Source organism: Pantherophis guttatus, chromosome 8 (assembly GCF_059756535.1).
Source record: "Pantherophis guttatus breed Tessera chromosome 8, ASM5975653v1, whole genome shotgun sequence".
Classification (NCBI taxonomy): Eukaryota; Metazoa; Chordata; class Lepidosauria; order Squamata; family Colubridae; genus Pantherophis; species Pantherophis guttatus.
In genome coordinates, this window is record NC_142070.1 from 52,270,278 (window position 1) to 52,287,798 (window position 17,521).

Genomic DNA, 17,521 nt, shown 5'->3' on the forward strand with positions numbered 1-17,521 from the left:
TACTTCAATTGCCGGCATCATAGCTCCCCAGCTGATCTTCTCGCTGGGAAGCCTCAGGAACTATTGGGGGTGAATCACTCGCCCCCACGGAGAGGGCTCGTAACTTGGGCGTCCTCCTAGAAGATCATTTGGCGGCCGTGGCCAGGGGGGCTTTCTATCAGGTTCACCTGATACGCCAGTTGCGCCCCTTTCTAGATCGGGACTCCCTACACACAGTCACTCAGGCACTCGTCACTTCCCGCCTGGACTACTGCAATGCTCTCTACATGGGGCTCCCCCTGGGGTGCACCCGGAGGCTCTAGCTGGTCCAGAACGTGGCCGCGCGGGGGATTATGGGGGCGACGAGGTGCTCCCATGTGACACCTCTCCTGCGCGAGCTGCACTGGCTCCCGATGGTCTTCCGGGTGCGCTTCAAGGTGTTGGTGACCACCTTTAAAGCGCTCCATGGCTTAGGGCCGGGGTACTTACGAGACCGCCTTCTGCCACCAATAGCCTCCCACCGGCCAGTACGCTCACACAGAGTGGGCCTCCTCAGGGTGCCGTCCGCCAGACAATGTCGGCTGGCGACCCCCAGGGGGAGAGCCTTCTCTGTGGTGGCGCCCACCCTCTGGAACAACCTCCCCCCAGAGTTACGTACAATAACAGACCTCCGGATTTTTCGTCGGGCCCTGAAAACCCATTTATTTCAACTAGCTGGGCTGGCTTGAGTCAAATTTTAAATTGATTTTAAATTGGAACAGTTTTAATTACGGCCAAGATATTTAATTATTTTAATCAGTTTTTAGATTTTGTATGTTTTGTATGTATGTCTTGTTTTTACTTTGGCTGTTCACCGCCCTGAGTCCTATATTGGAGAAGGGCGGTATAGAAATTTAAACAAATAAATAAATAAATAAATAAACTAGCCGGGCCAGCCAACAAGCAGCCGACGAGCAAGTTGTTATTGCTGCCGCCGCCGCCGCCCATAAAGCTGCCACAGCCGCCGCACTTCAATGCCGCCCCTCCATCAGCGTCGTGGATTTCGAGAGTGTTACAACACTCTCCTGGCTGGCATAATGTTCAGCTTACCGGGGTGGTGGCCATAGATGGTCAAAACGGCCCCGTGGCTCCCAAAATCCGCCCGATATCACCCATCCCCTCCGCAGAGCTTCAGGACACAACCGCCATCTTAGGCATGTGCAAAGCATACCTTATAACATTCACATAACATACATTATCTCTTTTAAACATTGTTTCTTCGTGGTCTTCTTTCTGTTATTTTATTTTTCCTTCACTATATCTTCATTTCTTTCTTTTTTTCTTTTTTTTTCCCCATTGTCCTTTCCCCCCCCCCTAAAAAACATGTTTTTTAACTTTAACAATCTTAACTTTATACATTTCTCTACAATTATTATATACATATTTTCATTATATCTTTAATGTTATACATTTCTATATTCTTGTTGTATCAATACATTTTTATTCCGCTCCATACATTTGTTATGTATATATTTTATACTTCTAATTTTCTCCTCTGATATTTATTGTTCTTTATTTCTTGCCTTAAGCCATTTATACCATTTATTCCATATTCTATAATAATTTGTCTCTTCTTTTTCTTTAATTTCTTTAGTTAATATATCCATCTCAGCACATTCTAAAATCTTATCTATCAATTCTTCCTCAGTTGGAAGTCCACAAGTCTTAAAGCTGCCAAGTTTGAAGACCTCTGCTCTAAAGTGATGAGTTTAAAAAACAAGGCGAGGGGAGGAAAAAAAGTCAATCTGTCAGGGTAAGCCAAGCAGCTGTTGCTCTGGGAGGACGTGCGCCATTTGGTCTCTTTTGCTTCCCCCCCTCCCCCGCCAAAGCCCATGCCTTGTGAAAGAGAAGAGGGGGCTTCAGCCCTTCAGGCACTGCAAGGGGAATGGCAAGCTCGTGGGGGAGGGGGAAAGAAGAAGAGAGTGAGATCGCAACAAGAGGGGGGAAGAGGAAGGGGAAATTGTGATGTTGGCGCTCAGGACCGTGACGTGGTCTCAAACCCCTTCCTGTGCTGGGGAAGTGGATGGCTCTGTCCTCTATCAAGTTTGCATGTGCACGCACACACATACACAAAGCACACATACGAGAGAAAAAGAGGGGGGAGAAAGATTGTTTTCTTGTTGATCACGTACCTGGCTCCCTGCCGCATGGCAACGGCCCTGCTCGAGCTGCTCAACGTCATAGCTCAGGTGGCGGTTGGTACCCCCAGACTTCTAGTCATGGGGGATTTCAACCTGCCATCTGTCAGCGAAACGTCTGAGGTGGCTCGAGAGTTCATGGCTTCCATGACGGCCATGGACCTTACTCAGTTAATTCATGACCCCACTCACACAGGTGGACACACTCTGGACTTAGTTTTTGTCTCTGGTCAGTGGTCGAGTGGCCTTGATACAGGGGATATAGTCATCGAACCCTTGTCATGGTCTGACCACTCGCTCCTTCGACTGGACTTTCTAACTGCTGCACCCCGCCGCAGGGAGGCGGGACCGACCAGGTGGTTCCGCCCCAGGTGCCTGATGGACCCTGATAGGTTCCAGATGGAGCTTCGGCCGTTTCCTGAGACTTTGGCTCATGACTCGGCTGAGGACCTGGTGGCCGCCTGGGATAATGCGGCTGCCAGGGCCTTGGACCGTGTCGTGCCTTTGCGGCCTCTGACCGGGCACCGAACTCACCTAGCTCCTTGGTTCTCTGAGGAGCTCATGGAGATGAAGCGCCGGAAAAGACGCCTGGAGAGTAGTTGGAGGACCAGCCGCTCCGAATCCGACCGAACACTGGTGCGGTCTCATATTAAGACCTACCTAGTGGCGATAAAAGCGGCGAAATCTAGCTATTTTGCTGCTCTTATCGCGTCATCAGATAATCGCTCGGCCGCCCTGTTTAGGGTGACCCGCTCCCTCCTCCATCTGGAAGTGCGGGATGACCCCTTGCAGGGCCGAGCTGAGGAGTTTGTGCAGTATCTGTATGACAAAATCGCTCAGATTCGGGAAGGGCTGGCCTCTGACTGGGTATGTCCGGACGGGATGACTGAGGCAGGTCTTGAGAGTGTTATCTGGGGGGAGTTCGATCCTGTGGCTCCCGAGGACATGGACAGGGTCCTGGGACGGCTGAACGCGACCACATGTTTATTGGACCCGTGTCCCTCCTGGTTGGTACTGGCTTCCCGGGAGGTGACACGAGGCTGGCTCCAGAAGATTGTTAACGCTTCTTTGAGTGAGGGGGTCCTGCTGGCTGATTTGAAAGAAGCGGTTGTGAGGCCCCTCCTCAAGAAGCCCTCTCTGGATCCGGATGTTTTGGCTAACTATCGTCCAGTCTCCAACCTTCGCTTCGTTGCAAAGGTTGTTGAGAGTGTGGTAGCGCAACAGCTTCCCCGGTACCTGGATGAAGCTGTCTATCTAGACCCGCTCCAGTCCGGCTTCCGGCCTGGGCACAGCACGGAAACGGCATTGGTCGCGTTGGTGGATGATCTCTGGAGGGCTCGGGATAGGGGTTGCTCCTCTATCCTGGTCCTGTTAGACCTCTCAGCGGCTTTTGATACCATCGACCATGGTATCATGTTGCACTGGTTGGCGGGGTTGGGGGTAGGGGGCACCGTTCTGTGGTGGTTCTCTTCCTACCTCTCTGACCAGTCGCAATCTGTGTTGACGGGGGGGCAGCGGTTGACCCCGAGGCCCCTTGCTTGTGTGGTGCCACAAGGGTCGGTCCTCTCGCCCCTTCTGTTCAGCATTTATGTAAAGCCGCTGGATGAGATCATCCGTGGCTTCGGGGTGGAGTTCCATCAGTACGCTGATGACACCCAGCTGTACATCTCCACCCCAGGCCACTCCAACGATGCCCTTGAAGTGATGTCCCAGTGCCTGGAGGCCGTGCGGGCCTGGATGGGGAGAAACAGGCTCCGACTCAACCCCTCCAAAACCGAGTGGCTATGGCTTCCAGCGTCCCGATATAGCCAGCTGATGCCATCGCTGGCTATTGGGGGCGAATCACTCGCCCCCACGGAGAGGGCTCGTAACTTGGGCGTCCTCCTGGACGCACGGCTGTCTTTAGAAGACCATTTGACGGCCGTGGCCAGGGGGGCTTTTTATCAGGTTCGCCTGATATGCCAGTTGCGTCCCTTTCTATATCGGGACTCTCTATGCACAGTCACTCAGGCACTAGTCACTTCCCGCCTGGACTACTGCAACGCTCTCTACATGAGGCTCCCCCTGGGGTGCACCCGGAGGCTCCAGCTGGTCCAGAACGCGGCCGCGTGGGGGATTATGGGGGCGACGAGGCGCTCCCATGTGACACCTCTCCTGCGCGAGCTGCACTGGCTCCCGGTGGTCTTCCGGGTGCGCTTCAAGGTGTTGGTGACCACCTTTAAAGCGCTCCATGGCTTAGGGCCGGGGTACTTACGAGACTGCCTTCTGCCACCAATAGCCTCCCACCGGCCAGTACGCTCGCACAGAGTGGGCCTCCTCAGGGTGCCGTCCGCCAGACAATGTCGGCTGGCGACCCCTCTGTGACGGCGCCCACCCTCTGGAACAACCTTCCCCCAGAGTTACGTACAATAACAGACCTCCGGATTTTTCGTCGGGCCCTGAAAACCTATTTATTTCAACTAGCTGGGCTGGCTTGAGTTTAATTTTAAATTGATTTTAAATTGGGTTGTTTTAATTTACAGCCAAAATATTTAATTATTTTAATACTGTTTTTAAATTTTGTATGCTCTGTTTTTACTTTGGCTGTGTACCGCCCTGAGTCCTTTTTGGAGAAGGGCGGTATAGAAATTTAATAAATAAATAAATAAATAAATAAAGATGAGAGAGAAAGAGAGGGGAGAGAAAGAGTGATGAGAAAGAGAGAGAGAGAGATGGAGAAAGAGAATAAGAGAGAAAGAGAGGGAGAAAGTTGAGAGAGAAAGAGGGGGGAGAAAGAGAGCGATGAGAGAGAGGGAATAGAATAGAATAGAATAGAATAACAGAGTTGGAAGGAACCTTGGAGGTCTTCTAGTCCAACCCTCTGCTTAGGCAGGAAACTCTACACCACTTCAGCCAAGAGGTTATCCAATGTCTTCTTAAAAATTTCCAGTGTTGAAGCATTTACAACTTCTGGAGGCAAGTTGTTCCACTGATTAATTGTTCTAACTGTCAAAAAATTTCTCCTTAGTTCTAAGATGTTTCTTGATTAGTTTCCACCCATTGCTTATTGTTCTACCCTGAGGTGCTTTTGTGGCAGCCCCTGAGATATTGGAACACTGCTATCATGTCTCCCCTAGTCCTTCTTGTCATTAAACTAGATATGTAAATTAGAATACTTGCTAAGCAACCAGCCATTAAGCGAGGACCACTTGTATTTGGTTTGCCTTAAGGGTTCAGAGCTGTATGGAATATGGTTTCCTTTGACCCTTTGGGGGATTGCAAAAGGTCCGGATGGGGGAATCCTCGTAGGGGGAACTAGGATCATGACCACCTAGTCACGCCCACACAGTCACATGGCCATCATGCCATGCCCACAAGTCACATGACCATCAAGCTATGCTGACAGTCACATGACCAAGCCACGCCCACCAAACAAGCCACGCCCACAGAACTGGTAGTAAAAAAATTGGAACCCACCCCTGGGAGGTAATTATGGTGAGTATGTTCACCACCTTCAGTTATTTATAAAAATAATAAATCTGGGAAATGAATAAATAAAGTGAAAATTGCTTACATTAAAAAACCCAGTAATACATACAACTTGGGGGCAAGCCCATGTTACTTACTGGTGAAATTCTCTTATTGTCATGGTCTCTTACTGTCTAAATAAGATATAATAATTGATGATAATCTTAAAGTCTATGTGGATTTACTAATAGTTATACTTTTCCTATGTTGATATATCTTTGATGAAAAAAAGGAAACAACTTACTTCCAGTTGTTTTCTGAACCTGAGCCTAGTAGACAGCGCATTTTCATGCCAAATTTTGCAGCACCAAATATACAATAACACAATAACATTTTAAAAAATAATACCCATATAATTTTTTAACCTCAGTTTGTAATGAAATAAAATCAATATGTATGCAAGAATAGAAGTAGTAGAAGCGGTCTATATCAATTTATAATTAAACCTATGAATGTAATTATACTTCCTTAATTAATTACTTTGAATATTTTTCCTATTCAGTAAGTATTTCATTCATATTGAAAAACTCTGACTTTATATATAAAATTTGCTAGATCAGATTATATTTGGAATTAGATATTGAAGCACTAACTTAATTTGTTTGATGCTTGAAAGAACAGGAAACAGAAAGGATATGAAATTTTGCTACATGTAATATTGCTTATGAGCTTTTTATGCATTTAGACTATAAGAATTGATTAGTATCAGAATATAAAATAGCCTTTTCTTTGAATCAATACAAATGTCTCACAATGGTCTTGGTTATTTTACAAATCACTTATCTTGAAATGCCTTTAAAAAGTGAGTTCCTTAATGTACCATGGGATCCATCTGTATATGCTATACCTTTCTATTTCATGTAGTTCCAATCTTCAAAGAAAAGACAGTAAATAGCAGATAAAGTCATATACTCAGTTTAAAAATTGATTGCAATTGACTAGATTTGCTGAATAATAAAAATGAGATTATACATGGCGAATAGAGAAACTATTTTAATTATTGCAAATAGAAAAAGCTGTTCACCAACATTTGCATTTCAAAACCATGCATTTTTCATAAATTAAGAAAGATCTACCAACTGTATAATATGGATTTTACATCTATGAGAAGCTATATTAAAATATCCAAATATAAACTAATTTTAAACTAATCATCAGTTATATTTTCTTGTAATTTTGCTAAATTAGACTTATTATCCACCCCAAAGTGCATTTACCCAGAACTAAGTTTAAGTGAATTTAGTTTCATTTTCTTTCTGCTTAAACTGTTGAATAAAAAGTAATGTTACAAAAAAGTAAGTTGAACCATCATTGTTTAATAGTTCTTCAGTATCTTCTGTTTGTGGTATCACTGTTAAAATATACCATTTGATCAGTAGGTTTCTACTACTGCCAGTTATGGCCTAACCAAATTAACGTTAAAAATTCAAACTCAGTGCATTATGTTTGCTAAACTCTATGAATAAAATAAAACCCTACTTTTTGAGAAAGCTGTTTATGTTAGGTGTTTTGTGCCAGCCATGGCAGTCTCTTCAAAGGCCACCAGATGGGGGCAAAGAGACACCTTTGATTAAGGTGACCAGATTTTAACATTGGTAAAGAGGGACATTGTGGGCGTGGCTTATTTTGTGGGCATGGCTAGCTGGTCATGTGACTGGGTGGGCGTGGCTAGCTGGTCATGTGACTGGGTGGGCGTGGCTAGCTGGTCATGTGACCGGGTGGCCATGGCTATGTGTATAGGGTAAGGTGAACAGATTTTAACATTGGTAAGAAGGACACCATTGTGGGCGTGACTTATTGTGTGGGTGTGGCTTGGAGGTCATGTGACCGGGTGGGCATGGCTAGCTGGTCATGTGACCGGGTGGCCATGGCTATGTGTATAGGGTAAGGTGAACAGATTTTAACATTGGTAAGAAGGACACCATTGTGGGCGTGACTTATTGTGTGGGCGTGGCTTGGAGGCCATGTGACTGGGTGGGCGTGGCTAGCTGGTCATGTGACCGGGTGGCCATGGCTATGTGTATAGGGACTACTCAGAGGGCTGAAAAGTCATTTCTGACAGGTCCTCACACTTTTGACTGGTCCTCACACTTATGACCAGCCTCACATTTATGCCCGTGCAGTATTCTTAACAACCATGTCACTCATTTCACAACTGCTTCTCTTCACCATGGTGACAAGATAGGGCAAAAACGTAAAATGTGAGGACAGTCGTAAATTTGAGGACTGGTCAAAAGTGTGAGGACCAGTCAAAAATAACTTTTTCAGCCCTCTAAGTAGTCCATATGCACAAAAGGACTAACCAGAGGGCTGAAAAAAGTCATTTCTGACAGGTCCTCGCACTTTTGACTGGTCCTCACACTTATGACCATCCTCATATTTATGCCCGTGCAGCATTCTTAACAACCATGTCACTCATTTCACAACTGCTTCTCTTCACCATGATGACAAGATAGGGCAAAAATGTAAAATGTGAGGACAGTCGTAAGTTCGAGGACTGGTCAAAAGTGTGAGGACCAGTCAAAAATAACTTTTTCAGCCCTCTGAGTAGTCCATATGCATAAAAGGATACAGCAATAGAGAGGGAGGAAGGAAGGGAAGGGAAATTAGAGTAGGAGTGAGGGTAAGAGAGGGAGGAAGAGAGGAGGAGAAGGAGAAAGGAAGAGGAAGTAGGGAGGAGAAGAAGAGGGGGGGAAGAAGGAAAGAAAAAAGAGAGGTGGTAGGTTTGAGGAGAAAGATTGCTGTACAATAAAAAAGATGAAAGGGAAGAAAGCCAACCCCAAACAAATATAAAGATATTAAGATAAAGAATGAATGGTTAAACTTTAAAGAATAAAAGAGAACAAATATGAATAAATAGCAGTAATTAGGAACACACATACAAACATACAATTTATTTTCTTTGAACAGAGTATTTGGCCGGTTCACAAATTTAAACAGTGTTTAGTCACTTCAATTAAATTTACAATTTCTATATTTCCTTTTTGCCATATTTATTCCTCATCTATTTTTTTAAAAAAACCAATATTACCCTTCATCCTCATCTCTAATCTTAATCAAATTCAATTTTTCCCTTCTATTCTATATTATACCTCTTCCCATTGTCATCTATTTTTATATCCATCCTCACATTGTTTAATTATGTAATACAGTTGTTTAATACAAATTCAAAATTTTAATATAAATCAATTAGTTATAAAACTATCTTTTTTGTATATTAATCAATATGAACATGAATATTCCAATTATTTCCATGCAATCCAATTTCTTACAAATCAATTAATTATATTTACCAATAATAATAAACCAAATAATTTCCCCCATATATTCCTCAGAACCACAACTTAACCATTTCTGCTTTCAATACAATATACAATTAATAGTATCTCAATTATTACAATTCCCTAGTTAAATACAGCTTTTTTTTCTTTTGTGTTTTAAAATCTTGAACTCTCCTCCTAAATTTCCCATTGTTTGCAGTTTTTCACCTACCTTTTTTGGGGAGGAAAAATAAAAATAAAAATAAATCTCTCTCTGCCTCATTTTGTCACGTTGCACCAAAGATCCTGGTTTCGGTTTCGTTTCTGCAGCTTAGCTAGGGGGAAAAAAAACTGCTTCAGGAACTCTTTACACTGATTGCCTGTAGGGCGGCCCTTTGAAGCCCTGGGCAAGAGTTTAAACAGTTTTTTTTTCTTCTAGCCATCAGCTGGGGCTCAAGAGGCAGCGGGACTCAGGAGGCAGAATGAAAAATCGGGACTTTTTTGAAACGCCGCGGGACGCGGGACAAATTGCTAAAAATCGGGACTGTCCCGCCAAAAGTGGGACGTCTGGTCACCTTACCTTTGATCCCACTGGTGGGTCAAGGAGCTCCAGCCCCTGCAGCCCCATTGGGGAAAGTTAATGGCCCTCCGGCCCCTTTTTACCCTTTCCCTTTTGCCTGCTCTTTTTCTAGTCTCCTATGGGACTGATCCATGGGCTCAATCCAGGCATGGATGCCTCCATGCCTGGGACCTTATTTTACTCCACTTTTACTTCTAAATAAAGACTTAATTTGATTGCATCCTTGTGTGCTGACCTTTTCTTGGAAGCGCCCTCAACAAACCATCATTCTTCGTGAGATCCCTCACAAAAGTGGTAGCCGAGGATGGTTTGAGGCAACGCTTCCAAGCCAGCAGTAGCAAGATGCCAAGAGGTTCCAGCAAGAACCCCCAAGAGATGGATGGCAGGACTTCCCCAGTTATGACCAGGAGTCTCCAAGCAAGGTTGGCAGCACTGAATCCAGTCCCTGATGCGAGCTTTGATCCAGAGGAAGGTACATATGATCTCTATGCCCCCAGAGGACCCAGCGGAATGCAAGGGACCCCTTTGCATGCTTCCTCGCAGCTGCAAGCCACAGAGGAAGGCATGGAAGACCAGCAGTCCACCCAGGACTGCCAGGACACCGGGGATGCGGCCAGGGACCAGGCCACCCCCAGCGTAGACCAGCTCACTGGTGAGGAATGCAGAGAGCTGCTACGATCGCTCCTAGCAACCCGAGGGACGCCAGGAGCCCAGCCACGTGGGACACCAGCGCAGGGGGCCTTTGGACACCGGGAAAGTCCTTCCCCAGTGCCCAGGAGGCTCCCCAACATGGTGCCGGCCACGCTGCGGGACCCCGGGGCCCCAAAGCTTTTGGTGGGAAAATTCCCACCAAATCATGACCTGCAGCTTCCGGGGCCAACCGGAAGCAACATGGCAGCCCCCAGGCCACCTACTCCAGCGAGGCTTGGTAGGCCTCAGCTAGGCCACGAGGCCCAGCAACGGATGGCAGCCAGCCAAAGCAGCATGCAAACTGCTCGCGCCCCCCCCCCCACAGGCAAGCCTTGAAGTCTGCCCAGCCGCTCCTGCTGCAGCGGGCATCAGGGCTGCAATCCAAGTCTTGGTCGCAGCCCTGGAGGCCATGATGACCGAGGCCTCAACCTCGGGGGCAGCCAGCCTCCCTCAACACCCCCAGGGGACCAGCGAGGGGGGGCGTCCAATCCAGAGCCCCCAGCCAGGGCCCAGGCCTCCAGAGAGCCCCAGAAGAACCCCTGGGGGCTCCAGCCTTCCCAACACCCCCACCTAGGCAACGGAGGACTCACCTGGATGACTTCAGGGGGCCTCCAGCCGAGCCTCCCACCTCCCAAGATGGATGCCTCCTCCAGAGTCTTCAGGGCCAGCAGTGGGCCCCTCCAGGCGATCCTCAGCATTTTCGGGCTTTTCCGGCCCCATCATGCAGCCTTCGCCCCTTGGTAAGTGTTCCAGTACCAGGGGGACTTCCAGAAGACTCTTCAGAGCCCCACAGGCCTGGGCCCAGGCCTGGCTCTGAAGCACAGAGGGAGAGGTCCGCCCCCATCAGCTCCTGGGCTGGAATGAGTTCTGAGCACGCTCAGTTGGCCCCATCTGAAAAGGAGAAAAATAATCAGAGAAAAATACCTACACTGGCCAGCAGAGGGATCCCTCTCCCATTTACTTCAATGGAACCAAAGCAAAGATACCTTGGACAGCAAAATATATCAGCATTTTCTGCCCCAGCTGTGTCTGTTCTCCCAAATAATTTCCAGAAATTACATCTGGGAGGGGATAATTATAATATATGGAATAAAGAGATTCAGGTATGTCTCTTAAAAGAGGGGACCCTAGAAATGGTTTTAGACCCCCCACCTTTCCCTTGGGGACCTCAAGAAGAGTGGTACCACAGGAGAGCCTATACCACTCTACTGAGCTCACTGGATGCTAAATTGTACCCTAGCATTCCAGATGGGCTCACAGCTGGTGAAATTTGGGGGTTGTTATATAGCTTATTTAATAGTGATAGCTTGGGCTCCACCACAAGACTCACAACAGAGTTCTATAACACCAAGCTAAAATTTGGGGCTAGCATGGCTGAGCACCTTGGAAAGTTGAAGGCACTCAGGGCAGAGCTGGTGCTCAGGGACTACCCCGTGACTGAGGCCAACATGATCGCTGTCATTCTGGCATCCCTGGACAAAAGTTGGGGCAATTTTATTGTCTCACTAGAGGGAACCAGAAAGGAAGCCATGACTCTGTCCTACCTCACAGGGAGGCTCAATGAGGAAGACAGGAGGTGTAGAGATGCGGGAGAGTACACCGGGGCCACAACTCATCGCATCAACAGAAGGCACCAGAGTTCAGAGCAGGTTAATGCTCTACCCAAGTGTTTCATCTGTGGCTCTGAGGAGCATCTGAAGAAGGACTGCCCCCATTACCAGCAAGGACCTAAGCGTGGCTCCAATCAAGGAAGGGGCAGGGGGCAGAGAAGGGGGCCTGGCAGGGGCAAAGGTGGTGCTAAGGGCAATTTTGTGAATACTAGCTATTTCACCCCCGCCACAAAGGCTGATGGCCCTACTGGCCTCTGGTTACTGGACTCTGGGGCTTCATCTCACATTGCTAACTTGAGGCAAGGCTTTAGGAGGTTAAGGAGAATTAACTCCTCTGTTAAGGTTGCAAATGGTAACAATGCTTTGGTTGTTGGGGAGGGCACTATCTCTGTACCAGGGCTGGGCAATGTCGAAGGTGTATTACATGCTCCCTCTATAGCCAATAACTTGTTAAGCATAACCAAGCTATGTGATGATGGTAGGGTGAAGGTATTGTTTCGCAAAGGGGCAGGTCATGTCACTCGAGACAAAAGGGTCATTGGGAATGTTACTATTATAAATGGTTTGCCATATTTCTCCCCCGAGTACCCAGCCACAGGAGACAGCTCACAGGGTGCCACCCCAGAAGGGGCCTGCGCGCAGAGAGAGAGAAAGGCTCCACAGCCAGCTCCCAGGCTGTCAAAGATGCACAAGACTGAGGCAGTTGTGCCCACGCCACCTCAACCAGTACCACGGCCCTCCAAAGCCAATGCGGGCAAGAAACCCGAGCCTCAGCAGGCACCTAAGGCAGGTAAGCCCAAAGAAGGGCCTAAGGTGCCAGCACCGCCCAAGGCAACCAGAGCCAAGGGGGTGTCAGTGGGAAAGCCGCTGCATACTAAATGTGCCCACCTCTTACATCGGAGGTTAGGCCATGCGAGCTTCCCAGTGGTTAAAAAGATGGGGGAATTTGCTGAGGGGATTCATCTCCAGGATTGTGAGGTGTTTCTGGACTGTGCCATCTGTAAGAGGGCAAAGAGGAAGGCCGCCCCAATACCTAAGGTGTCACTGAGTAAAACTCAATACCCATATCAATTAATACATGTTGATTTGGTTGGGCCATTTACACCATCCCTAGGAAAAAGGCAGTATTTCCTCACTGCCGTCGATGATTTCTCGAAGTATGGCCATGTGTATACCCTCACAGAAAAGTCTGAAGCTTTTGATGCCATAAAATCATTGTAAAACTATGTGGAAACTCAGTACAAGACAAAGATCGCGCAGCTGCAGAGCGACCGTGGGGCTGAGTTCATGTCCCGAAAATTCCAGGACTGGATAAGGCACAAGGGCATACACCATTTTCATACAGCCCCTTTTACACCTGCACAGGACGGTGTGTCAGAAAAACACAACGGCATTCTGCAGACCATGGTGCGCAGCCTGATTGCGGATGCTGGGGTTGCGGAATCGTACTGGGCGGAGGTGGTACACTATGCCAACTACACCCTGAACCGCACCTGGAGCAGCGTTGTGAACCAGACCCCATATTTTCTGGTCCACGGTAGGAAGCCAAATTTGGGACACTTGTGTGTGTTTGGCACCTACGCTTGGGTGCACATCCCCAAGCAGCTGCGAAAGAAGGGGAGATCCATCTCCCAGAGACTAAGGTTCTTGGGCTATGCCCCTAGCTCCAAGGCCTACCGATTCCTGGGAGAAGGGAGCAGGATTGTGACCTCCCAATCTGCCTCCTTCGAAGAGGACTCCAATTGGACCCAGATCCACTCAAATGATCTGGGTCCATACATTAACCGGCCCAGCAAAGCTGCACCAACCATGACACCGCCTGAGACAACCACAGACCCTGCCACCGACGAGAGCGAGGAACAGGATGAAGAGGTCAGCCTACCTGGTCCAGATGAGGAGGATGAGCCATCTAGTCCTGAGGGGGAAGACATGCCATCTTCACCTGACTCTTCGCCTCCAGCGACGCTCCAGAGGCCCATAATGCCCAATGCCTGGGACTGAGGGCCTCCACATCCCGGTCGTGAACAGCCAGTTGGCGAGGAACCCGCAGAGGAAAAGGGTGGTGAGTGGCAGGAGGTCAGAAGGTCAAAGCGGTCCAACAAGGGGATCCCACCTAAGAGAATTGACATTGGGCACATCGCATCCATCAACAGCGTCGTGGTCACCCCAAAGACTTTCTCTGACATCCAGGAGCTGCCCGTCGAAGAACAGGAGAAGTGGCAGCTCGTGATGGAACAGGAGATGGAGAGCCTGAGAAAACTCAAGGTCTTCATCCCCGGGCAACCACCCAAGGAGAAGAAGGTCATTGGCACAAGGTGGGTTTTCAAGGCCAAACCACTTGCCAATGGCCGCTACCTGTACAAGGCCTGCTTGGTAGCACAGGGGTTCGCCCAACGCTACATGGAGGACTACATTGAGACCTACTCTCCAACTGTCCGGGCAGAAAGTGTCAAGGCCGCCCTCATAACTGCAGCCGCTCTGGGGAAGGAAGTCTACCAATTTGACATCCAGACGGCCTACCTCCATGCCAACTTGGACCGGCAGATCTACGTGAGGGCCCCTCCTGGTTACCAGCAGGAGGGGGAAAACACATGGCTACTCCAAAAGGGTTTATATGGCCTCAAGCAGTCGGGGAAACTCTGGTACGACTGCCTCAAAAAGGGTTTAGAGCGAATTGGCTTCAGGGAATCTCATGCAGATGAGCACATTTTTACACGTGACACCAAAGGTGATACAGAACGGGTGTTGGTTTACGTGGATGACCTCCTATACGTAGGGCCTGGCAAGGATAGGTGTAACGAATTTGCCAAGGCCCTGGGGGAAAAATTTACCCCAAAGTCCTTGGGGCAGGTTGACAGGTACCTGGGTATACATATCTTGGCCACTAAGAAGGGATTTGCATTATTCCAGAAAGAAAAAATTGAGGAATTGTTGGTCAAGTGTAAAATGGCGGAGTCTAACCCAACGCGTAGCCCCATGCAAAGTGATTACTACAGCCACAATCACAAAGAGCCTTGATAGTACAGTGGTTTAGTGCACCCTGTTATTAACACAGCTGCCTGCAATTTCTGCTGGTTCGAATCTCTCCAAGGCTCAAGGTTGACTCAGCCTTCCATCCTTTCTAAGGTAGGTGAAATGAGGACCCAGTTTGTGGGGGCAATAAGCTGACTTTGTATAAAATATACAAAAGAATGAAGGCTATTGCTTAATGCATTGTAAGCCGCCCTGAGTCTCCGGAGAAGGGCGGCATATAAATCAAATTAAAAAAAAAAAAAGACAGCCCTGACTTCACAGACAACAAATTATATAGATCTGTGATTGGCTCCTTGCTATACATTAGCAATTGGAGCAGGCCTGACATACTTTAGCTGTAAATCTATTGTCCAGGCACGTGGAAAACCCAAAGGAATTCCACTGGAATGCTGTCAAGAGGGTACTTAGGTACCTCAGGGGCACGGCTGATGCCCTCCTTATGCTGGAGCCAGAGAAGGGGAAGCCAGCCCAGCTCTCCACTTACTCGGATGCAGACTGGGCTGGTGACACCAAGAGTAGACAGAGCACCTCTGGTTTCCTCATACTGCTAAATGGCTGTCCTATCCATTGGCATGTTAGGCAGCAAAAATTTGTTTCTTCCTCCAGGGCTGAGGCAGAATATGCCAGCCTATCGGACACTGCAAATGACTTAATTTGGTTCAATGCTCTGGTAACGAGCATCTGGGCACCTCCTACTCTGCCCATCCAAATTCAGGAAGATAACACGGCCGCAATTGGGATCTCTGGGGCATACGCTCTAGGTCTCGCCACATAGACATCCGCTACAAGAATGTCAGGCAGCTTGCCAGAATGGGGTTTGTACAAATCAAACATTGTAACACTACCGACCAGTTAGCTGACCTGTTTACAAAACCTGTGCCCATTGACCGACACAGCCTTCTGTGTAAGCGTTTGTGTTTGGCCGTGTAAACGATGCATCTGTATGTCCATGACACCTGCTCGCCCTCTCACACACATTCACCGTCACCTGTCATTGGCTGGCAAGAAGAGGAATTGTTAGGTGTTTTGTGCCAGCCATGGCAGTCTCTTCAAAGGCCACTAGATAGGGGCAAAGAGACACCTTTGATCCCACTGGTGGGTCAAGGGGCTCCAGCCCCTGCAGCCCCATTGGTGAAAGTTAATGGCCCTCCAGCCCCCTCACACACCTTGTAAGGGAGGGGCCAGGAGGCCCCTATAAGAACCCCTGCACAGGGGCTACTCTTCCCTTCTTCCCCCCCCCCTTTTTTTTGCCCTTTTTTACCCTTTCCCTTTTGCCTGCTCTTGTTCTAGTCTCCTATGGGACTGACCCATGGGCTCAATCCAGGCATGGATGCCTCCATGCCTGGGACCTTATTTTACTCCACTTTTACTTCTAAATAAAGACTTAATTTGATTGCATCCTTGTGTGCTGACCTTTTCTTGGAAGCACCCTCAACGAACCATCATTCTTCGTGAGATCCCTCACAGTTTATTCATCATCAGAAAACAATCTCAGTGACTATGAGCTAAGCAGTTTGGTTCAATCCATGATATGCGTAACTTTCTTGCTTATAAAACATGGCTTTTAGCTCAGTATGTTGTATGAACTCTACCAGTTGTAGTATATTCATCAAGTTTTTGAATGAAACCATATTCAGTACTAAGTATGAAGCCAGTCACTATGTTATACAATTTATAACCATGAAAATCTACAATCAAATAATGCTGTATCTTTAAGTTTCTCTTCAGATGTCAGCACACAATATATAGGCTCCAGATTGTGAAAACATGATACTGAGGGAAAATGCATCCATTCTACTATGATTTTCAAGTAGATTAATTATATGCTTGAAGATGTCATGAACATATATGCACAAATGTCATGAATACATATGCACAAATAACAGTCAGCTGTGCAAACACGTGACTCAATTCTTCATATATCACAGATCTTTACCTGAAAATGTTAAAATCACATACTCCCAATGTCTATATACTATACATTGCTCTGTTATGTTACCTATGTGGGCCTGTTGACTGGAAAATGTGTTTGTGTGTGTGAGTGAGTGTGTGAGAGAGAGTGAGTGTGTGTGTATGTGTGTGTGTGTGTGTGTGTGAGAGAGAGAGAGAGAGAGAGAGGTTACGTAAGATCTTAAAGCTTTTTAGCATATTTCATTTAGGATGGAAGGAATAAAAACATCTGAGTAGATAGAGAAAAAAATTATCAAACAGCATGAAGAAGAGAATATATTAGAGAAAAAATTAGCAGGTTAGCAGCAGAGATGCTAATCAGAACACAATAACTTTGCTGGATGAAAGGAAATGTAAAACATGAATTTTAAGTGTGCTCTGCACACTTCAGTTTCCGTTTAAAAGTTGGGGTGGTTCATGGCCATCCCCTGCTAAACTTGGCAATCAGGGATTGTTGCTATTTGGTGAGCATCTCCTCTGTTAGGCCCATATCAGAGGGAGTCCACTCAGCAAGTATCTGATTAATTTGCAAAGAACAAATGATAAGTTGAATTGAGACACAAGTCATGTGTAAGTGCCAAATGAACTCATGAATAAGTTCCTCCCATATTTTGCTGAAACTCAACCCTGTTCAACTTATCAAAGAGTTTACCTACCTAAATGCTTCACCAGTCGAAAGAAGGCAAAGTAAAATCACTTTCAAAATGGCAAATCAATACCATGGTTCCAATTTAT

The 17,521-nt window shown here is 47.2% G+C and overlaps 1 long non-coding RNA gene across 1 annotated transcript in view; it reads right to left on the reverse strand.

The window, feature by feature from the left end:
• LOC132710404 (uncharacterized) overlaps nt 1–13,372 on the reverse strand; it is a 30,291-nt gene extending 16,919 nt beyond the window's left edge. The window contains exon 1 of the long non-coding RNA XR_009621098.2: nt 10,784–13,372. This is a non-coding gene — a long non-coding RNA (uncharacterized LOC132710404). The remainder of the gene's footprint in view (nt 1–10,783) is intronic.
• Between the last annotated feature and the right edge of the window lie 4,149 nt (nt 13,373–17,521).